At 46.0% G+C, this 7,369-nt stretch overlaps 1 pseudogene; it reads right to left on the bottom strand.

Annotated features, from left to right (window-relative positions):
• Positions 1–5,924: 5,924 nt before the first annotated feature.
• On the bottom strand, positions 5,925–6,100 carry LOC138774599 (U2 spliceosomal RNA; annotated as a pseudogene).
• Between the last annotated feature and the right edge of the window lie 1,269 nt (positions 6,101–7,369).

Below are 7,369 nucleotides of genomic sequence, written 5' to 3'. Positions count from 1 at the left end.
TTCATTCACTCCCTATAGGTTTATTATAATAACTGTCCCCTCATTCACTTCCTATAGGTTTATTATAATAACTGTCCCCTCATTTACTTCCTATAGGTTTATTATAATATTCCCTTCATTCACTTCCTATAGGTTTATTATAATGTCCCTTCATTCACTTCCTATAGGTTTATTATAATTTTTCCACTCAATCACTCCCTATAGGTTTATTATAATTATTCCACTCATTCACTTCCTATAGGTTTATTATAATTATTCCCTTCATTCACTTCTTATAGGTTTATTATAATAATTACTCCCCTCATTCACTTCCGACAGGTCTATTATATGCTGCATTTACACGGAGCAATAATTTGCCCAATCGATCATTTAACGATTTGGTTTTTATAACGATCAGCATTTAGACGAATAAATCGTTAGAAAAAACGTTAGAAAATTCGTAAGAAAAATCGTTATTGCGATCGTTTTTAAGATCACTTAAGCCCATCTTTTACATAAGGTAAATCGGTGAAAGACTGTTTACACGAAGTGATCTGCGAATTTTCAGCGAACGACAATTTAAGAACATGTTGAAAGATCAAAATGAACGATTTCTCGCTCGTCGTTTGATCGTTTGCTGTGTGTACATGGTACGATTATCGCTCAAATGCAATCGTTTATGCGAAAATCCGAACGATAATCGTTCCATGCAAATGCAGCAATAACTGTCCCCTTCATTCACTTCCTATAGGTTTATTATAAAAGCCAATTTTCTATAACATTGTGCTTAAAGTTACACTGTCACCTCCTTTTTGCGAGTGGATGGGGCCTCGCGGAATTAGCACCACTTAGCCCTGCCCACTGCACCACCATTGGCCCCGCCCCCTCGTCGGCCATTGGAACAGGCTGGCCTAAAGGTCTAGGCCACACCCCCTCTAGGTCAGCCCACCAATGGGCGTCAAGTGGGGCGTTTACACAGGAAGATGCGTGGCTGGTAAATGATGATTTTCAGGCCTTATTTGTGAATATAGTACGCGCACGGAGGATGTGCTTCAGACCAGATTCACGGACCTCCCGGCATCATGTATTAATATGTATCTCACATAACTGATTAAATGTACATGGTACTGTTCTGACACTCTGTCAGTACAGTATCCCAAACATTTAAACGGTTGCGTCTCTCCCGGCATCATAATGATACATGATGGTGGGAGGTCCATGAATCTGGTCCATAGCACGTCCTTCCTCACGGAATGTGTGAATGCGGCCTTAGGGTTGCTCAAAAGATGTGATCAGCTGAGGAGTTGACATTTTCACTTTAACAAGGGGAGATTTTCGGCCCAATGAGCAATTCCAGCAATGCTCGTTGGCAATAATCGGCCTGTGTAAAATGACCCTAATGGTGCGTTTACACAGACAGATTTATCTGACAGATCTTTGAAGCCAAAGCCAGGAACAGACTATAAACCGGGATCAGGTCATAAAGGAAACACTGGGATTTCTCCTCTTTTCAAATCCATTCCTGGCTTTGGCTTCCGAAATTTGTCAAATTAATCTTTGTATAAATGCACCCTAAGATAGTCTGATAGACGTCTCATTGCTTCAGCCTGGCCGATGTCTACTTCAGGGACGTCAAACCAGTGGTCCTCCAGCTGTTGCGAAACTATAATTTGCATCATGCCTGGAGAGCCAAAGCTTTAGTATTACACCCAACTTTGCAAATAAAGTTAGAACTATTAGGTAAAAAAGTACAAATGGTAACGGGCGTTATTCTATAAGGCGTGTGCACTGCTGTCCCATTCCGAAGACTTTTTTCTGTTGTAACATGACTCTCTAGTGTACACAGCAAGGTCCATATAGGCCCAGTTGGATGAGTTTGGTCTGGTATAACTTGACTGAACAGAGCCCTGGTCTGAACAGAGCCCTGACCTGAACACCATTGGGAGGAACTAGTACAGTGCCTAGAAGTCCTTTCCTTCAACATCCATGTCTGACTACACACATCCTTTTCTAGATGAAGGGTCTAAATTCCCATAGAAACACTCTAAAGGGTAGGTTCACACAACGAAATCTACAGGGATAAATTCCGGCAGATTCTGCGGCTCATGCCTGTTCGCGGCGGCGCGCCTTGTTGTGGCAGCATTCGGCAAAAAACGAGTATAACTCAGATGGTGAGTCGCAATGACACTGATCTCGGCTTGGCAATACATTGCTCTGGTCTGAAGCAGGCCAGACCAATGTATCACAGATCTAATGGATCATTGTTGTGTATATACACAGCATTGATCTCTATGAGAGATCAATGCTGTGTATATAGTAGTCTCCCAACGGGGCTTCTAGTTAAAGTTAGAAAAAAAAGTAAAAATGTTTTTTTTTATTAATAAAAAATCCCCTCCCCTAATAAAAGTAAACAAACATATTCAGTATCGCTGTGTGCGTAATTGCCCAAACTATTAAATTATCACATTCCTGATCTCGCATGGTAAACGGCGTAAGCGCTAAAAAATTCCGAAGTGCAAAATTGTGCATTTTTGGTTGCATCAAATCCAGAAAAAAATGCAATAAAAAGTGATCAAAAAGTGGCGTATATGCAAACAAGGTACCGATAGAAAGAACAGATCATGGCGCAAAAAATGACACCTCACACAGCCCCATAGACCAAAGGATAAAAGTGCTATAAGCATGGAAATGGAGCGATTTTAAACACATTTTGTTTTTTAGAAAAGGTTTTAATTTTTTAAAAGCTGTCAAATAAAATAAAAGTTATACAAGTTACATAATGTTGTAATTGTACTGATGTGAGGAACATAGATAACTTGTCAGTTTTACCAGAGGGCGAACAGCATAAACACAAAACTCCCTGAAATGAAAACAAATTCCTTTTTTTTTTTTCAATTTGACAGCACAAATTATTTTTTTCCGGTTTTGCAGCATATTTTATGGAAAAATTAAGTCTGTCATTGCAAAGTACAATTGGTGTCACAAAAAATAAGGGCTCATATGGGTCTCTAGGTGAAAAAATGCAAGCGCTATGGCCTTTTAAACATAAAGTGGAAAAAGCAAAAGCGCAAAAATGAAAATTGGCTTTGACCTTAAAGGGGTATTCCCCCCAAGAGCAAAAAAAATGAAATGCTCCCAAACCTAGCTGGTCTTACTCACCAAGCCCCCCTAAGTATTTTGAGCCGTCCCCCGTCTTTCTAGCTGCTGCCGTTCCAGAGTTACAAGTTTTTCTAAAAGATGGTCTATTATCAAGATAGGAAACTACATTTCCCATCATGCAATGCTTATGTCTGATGATTGTGTAGCAGAGCTGAGATGGTGATGGGGATATAGCAGAGCTGAGATGGTGATACGGATATAGCAGAGCTGAGATGGTGATACGGATATAGCAGAGCTGAGATGGTGTTGAGGATGTAGCAGAGCTGAGATGGAGATACGGATATAGCAGAGCTGAGATGGTGTTGAGGATGTAGCAGAGCTGAGTTGGTGTTGGGGATGTAGCAGAGCTGAGTTGGTGTTGGGGATGTAGCAGAGCTGAGTTGGTGTTGGGGATGTAGCAGAGCTGAGTTGGTGTTGGGGATGTAGCAGAGCTGAGTTGGTGTTCAAGATGTAGCCTGCGGCAGCACCTGTCCCCCCCACCCCATCTCACCTGCGGCATCGCCCGACCCACCCACCCCCCATCCCGTCTCACCTGCGGCATCACCCGACCCCCCCCCCACCCCGTCTTACCTGCGGCATCACCCGACCCCCCCAACACCCCGTCTCACCTGCGGCATCACCCGACCCCCCCACCCCGTCTCACCCGCGGCAGCACCCGACCCCCTACCCCGTCTCACGGGCGGCCATCACCACCCTGGCCTCACCCATGGCACACGTTCCTCACCCGCGGTAGCACCATCCCAGTCTCCCTGCTCTTCCGAGGCCTTCCGCAGCTCAGTAGCACCGATCATGATGCTACTGAGCTGCGGGAGGCCTCGGAAGAGCAGGGAGACTGGGATGGTGCTACCGCGGGTGAGAGGGGGGGAGGAGGACCATGGGTGTGGCCGGGGTGGTGATGGCCGCAGGTGAGAAGGGGTGGGGGGGTCGGGTGCTGCCGCGGGTGAGACGGGGTGGAGGGGTCGGGTGCTGCCGTGGGTGAGACTGGGTGGGGGGGTCGGGTTCGGCCGCGGGTGAGACGGGGTGGGGGGGGGGTCGGGTGCTGCCGCGGGTGAGACGGGGTGGGGGGGGGGGATCGGGTGCGGCCGCGGGTGAGAGGGGGTGGGGGGGGGGGGGTCGGGTGCTGCCGCGGATGAGACGGGGTGGGGGGGGTTGGGCGCTGCCGCGGGTGAGACGGGGTGGGGGGGTCGGGTGCTGCCGCGGGTGAGACGGGGTGGGGGGGGTCGGGTGCGGCCGCGGGTGCATGATGAGAGCGGGCGGCGGGGAATGCCCGCAGGTGACACTGGGGGGGGGGGGGGTTGTGGAAAATGAGTGCCGCGGAGGAGGGGGGTGCTGCGGGTGATCGCAGGGGGGGGGGGTGCCGCGGGTGATCGCAGGGGGGGTTGCCGCGGGTGAGCGCTGTCAGTGTGAGCGCAGTCAGGGGGAACAGTGCAGGTGAGCGCTGGGGGGCACAGAGTGCTACAGGGCTGGGGGGGGCACACGGTATGGGTGACGGGGGTGGCTGCTGTTAGAGAGGGAGACAGCTGCACTGATCACTGTCTCCCTCTCTAACATCAGCCATCCCCATCAGTGTCCTCCTTCTCTTCAGATTGGCTGGGTTAGAAGTGCTAACCCAGCCCATTGAAGAAAGGGAGGACACGTGATGCCGTCTCGGAGGGTGTGGGTTAGGAGCAGGGAGCGTGTCGGAGTGGACTGAGGACTGATTATTCTATCTGTTTGATGGGGGTCAATGCATTTGGATAACAGCAAAACTGTGCAGAATTCCTAATAAATTGATATTGGAAAGATGGAAAGCTACGGGTGGGCAATGTATTAATGCAAAAATAATTTTGGGGGGAATACCCCTTTAAGGGGTTTAGGGTACCTTTGATTTAAAAAAAACTTCTGACACATCATAGCAGAAGTTTGTATCGGTCGGGGTCCAGGTGCTGAGACAACCGCCGATCGTTAGAATGAAGGGGCAGTCGCGCACGGCAGCCCACGCTTCGTCTATGTCTCACCGCTAAAATATAAGGCTATATGTATAAGGCTCCATTATAATTCCATCCACCACTACATTAGCAGTGAGACGGATATGAAGAGGCAGAGCGTGGGCTGCTGAGTGTGTCTGCCCCTTCATTCTAACGGTCGGCAGGGATCTCAGTACTTAGACCCGACTGATACAAACCTCTGACATGTCGCTATGACATTGGCACACCAGAATGTCCAAGTGCCCCATTGCGGTGCTCTATGCTACATTTGCATGAACTGCATGTTAAATTTAACCCCCCCCCTATGGAATTGGCACAGGGGAGTGGGCGTCCACCAGTGTATACAATTATTTTACCTTAATAATCATAATATACCAATGTCTTGATGCATAAATGTGTGAAAAAAAAGTAGCGAACGCCTACTAAGAAAAAGCTGTATTTGCTTCATAGTACGAAAGGCATTTTTATATATTCAGTAAGATGGGACTTAGACTAATGTGATGCTCTTTCTGTGATTATCGGTTTCTATACATGCAAATATCCCTCGTTACTACTACGACAGTTGCTAAGCAACCAAACCTTGGATTTTCTGATACAAAAATAATGCACATTAATCTCAAAATAGAAAGATATTTGACCCGATAGCGACATGCAGAATGAAAGCGTCAGGCCGCCTTAGCTATACTTATAAATGCATTGTCAGATGAACGGCTCTGTCTGCATTTCCCTCTGTCAGTATGTAAGCGATCACCGCTGGGGGTGCGCATATGTCTACTTATGGGTTTATACAGCAAAATACACCCTGGATTTTAATTTTATTTTTTTTGTACTGAACCTGGAAGCACTGCAATACCAGGTCAATGCCTGGAGAGGACAGACCAAGCTCTTTTTCCATCTCCCTGTTCTAAAAATCCCCCAGATAGGGGACGTATCAGATATTAAACTGATAAGAACAGATACTACACTTGATCTTAGACAAAAGGCCGAGAAGCGATACCGCCCCTGGATATTACTTTATCATGAAACCTGTCCCCATAGCCCAACCCCAAATAAATAAATAAATAATAATAATTTGTATATTACTTCTCCATCCATCCCGGACGCCAGTGATGACTTTCCACAACTGCAGCTTGTCTTTGCTGCCCCCCCATTGGTGTACAATATGATAACCTCCTTACTGATAACGCGCTATTCTATTCACAAATATTGCCCCAACAGTACTTACAGTCACTAAAAACGCCCCCACTGTGCCCTGTGTAATAAAAAATGCCCCCTGTGCTTATAATCTCCTCCTGTAGAAATAATACTCCTTGTGCCCCATTTATTAAAGGGGTAGTTCATTAAAAAAAAATCAAACTGGTGCCACAGATTTGTAATTTACTTCTAATAAAAATCTCCAGTCTTCCAGTACTTATCAGCTGCTGTATGTCCTGCAGGAAGTGGTGTAATCTCTCCAGTCTGACACAGTGCTCTCTGCTGCCACCTCTGTCCATGTCAGGAACTGTTTCATGTAATAGGGCCTTTACAGACATCTCCCACATAAATATGTAATACAGGGTTTTAGTTATCTCCCATTGACATGAAATACATATATCTCCATACAAGAGAACACAAAATGGCAACTGAGCCTAAGAAATCTCTCTCTGGTATAAACCAACTCTTGTCCCAGCATTAGTATAACTTCCAGTAAGAAATCCTATTCCAAGCTATGAAGGGAAGATAATATTGTTTTTGTGTGTGTGATGTAAATCCTCTCCGGGACGGTCACATCGGCCTTCTCTTCTCTCACACTGAGCAAATTCATATGCAAAGTAGTTTCTTATTTGTCAGCTGTTTGTGCAGGGTGTGTGTCCGTACAGGTCTTTACAGATAATATTCCCGATAGAAGAATGACAATGTTCTTTCTCCCTTTTCTTGTAAGATACAATCGAGGCTTTATTATTCAACCTGTTTACTAAACACATCGTGCCCAGCAACCCATTCACAGTATGTACCATGTCTCCTCCTATAGAACAAATCCACAAACAGGAAATAAGTATTGAGGATTTTTTATATACATATTTTTAGCGGCGGTATGCTGCTTCCTATTCCCCGAAGCGATGGCAGCAGATCACAGCTATCACAGTCGTTTGTCTTTCAACATGTTGAAAGAGAAACGACTGCAATGATCAGCCGACAACGTTCATGTCGGCTGATCGTTGCCTTCAATTACACTGGACGATTATCGGCCGAATATGGCCGATAATCGTTCTGTGTAATAGGAC

The sequence above is a fragment of the Dendropsophus ebraccatus genome, chromosome 15 (genome assembly GCF_027789765.1).
Source record: "Dendropsophus ebraccatus isolate aDenEbr1 chromosome 15, aDenEbr1.pat, whole genome shotgun sequence".
NCBI lineage: Eukaryota > Metazoa > Chordata > Amphibia > Anura > Hylidae > Dendropsophus > Dendropsophus ebraccatus.
Note: the sequence above shows the minus strand (reverse complement) of the source record. Positions and strands in the feature narration are given on the sequence as shown.